Source organism: Apis dorsata, unplaced genomic scaffold (genome assembly GCF_000469605.1).
Source record: "Apis dorsata unplaced genomic scaffold, Apis dorsata 1.3 scaffold_1232, whole genome shotgun sequence".
NCBI classification, from domain to species: Eukaryota; Metazoa; Arthropoda; class Insecta; order Hymenoptera; family Apidae; genus Apis; species Apis dorsata.
Window position 1 is genome coordinate 38,394 of NW_006264329.1, and position 1,777 is coordinate 40,170.

General features: G+C 20.5%; 1 long non-coding RNA gene across 1 annotated transcript in view; it reads right to left on the bottom strand.

Moving 5' to 3' along the window:
- Positions 1–297: 297 nt before the first annotated feature.
- Positions 298–1,777, bottom strand: part of LOC102671193 — a 12,438-nt gene continuing 10,958 nt past the window's right edge. Inside the window, exon 2 of the long non-coding RNA XR_422935.2 lies at positions 298–502. This is a non-coding gene — a long non-coding RNA (uncharacterized LOC102671193). The remainder of the gene's footprint in view (positions 503–1,777) is intronic.

A 1,777-nucleotide genomic window follows, 5' to 3' on the forward strand; every position in this document is an offset into this window, starting at 1 on the left:
TAAATAATATTTATTTATAGAATTATTTCGGTTTCCTTATATTTATTATTTAACTTATATATTTTTCAATTAATTTTAATTTTAAATATCAATAATACGTTAAATAATAAAATTTTATTCAGTGAGATCTTATTTTCAAAAATAAAGTCTATTTCTCCAGGATTTATTTTATTTATTTATTCTATAACGAATTTCCTTAGTCGAATCAATTGAATTACTTACCCAAATGCAGATAGGTTCATCAAGCATGCATTCGAGCAATTCCTTCAAATGCATCACTAAATTCCTTGGATCGGATTCGATGTCATTGGCCGATTCACTCTCAGTCTCCACATAAGTGTGGTTGCTTTTCCATGCTGGATCCTTAATGATCTGAACAGCATAATATACCGAACAGGATAAGACGGCGAAGCTGATTGCCGTGTATACTCGGAGGTTTGGGATTGGAAGTCGGTCCAAGAATTCCATCGGCATCTTCACGCTTTTTATGATTTTATATTTCCTGTAAATGCATATATATGTATATCATATATATATATATATATATATATATATATATATATGAATATTTCTCTTTTAAAATATTTATTATATATTTTATTTACATTTGGATAAATATTTATAAAAAAAATATCATCCTCTGATACTTCGACGATTTTTTGATATGTTATCAAGATCATTTGAATAATGTTATAAAAATTTTATTTAGCAATCATTACTAAAAATTTATTAATGCAATCTAATATAATCTATATTCAAACTCAATATAAACTAAAATTAAATAAAAATTTTGGCATCAATGTTAAATATAAGATTAATTTCATCTCAAATCAAAATTAAATAAAAACTCATTTAATTGTTCGTTTATTTATAATGAACAACGATTACTAAAATTTTGATAATATTATATTTAGATGATCTTGATAATATATTTAAAAAAATCAACAAAATAAGAGAATAATATCTTTTATAAATAATTAACTAAATTGTTCCATTTTATTTAATTATTGTTTTATAATAAAGTAAATGCATCTATCATTGAATTGGTGAAAAAATAGTATCAATTTCGTAACAAAAATAAATCAATTTATTATAATGCATTCTATTCATCCAGTTTCGTAAATCATTTAAATTTTATACAAGTAGTATAAAAATGTTATTCCTTTGTAATCCTATATCACGTATGATACGATATCACTTTTTTTTCAAAAGTATGAAGTAAATTTTTCCGAATATAAAAAAATAGAATAGATATTATTTAAATTATTGGAACAATGCAAAAAAAGCATCCGATATTTTTTGATTGCCTGATTATGCCAGTGATTAAAAATAATTATTGGATGGAAAATTATATTATTATTTTATATCTATAACATAAACTAAAAAAATTAAAATAATTTTCAAATCGCAAAATACCAAATAGAAAAAAAAAAAGATTTGTTATATATTCACAAACACATTGAGAAAAAATTTGGATTGACACGTGAGAGAATATTTTAGAAAATATCATACAATGATTAATTATAACTTATGTACATAATTAATTGTAAATTAACAATTAATTTAATTTACATTAATTTTAGAATTATATATATTATATATAAAAATGTTCATGCATTTAAATATGTTATTAATAAACATAAAAAATAAATAATGATTAACTCTTGAAAAATTAAAATAATAAAAAATAATATGATATCCATTTAATAATAAATAATGAAATTACTGGAATAAAAAATTTAAAATAAAGAATTAGTATTATATATATATATATATA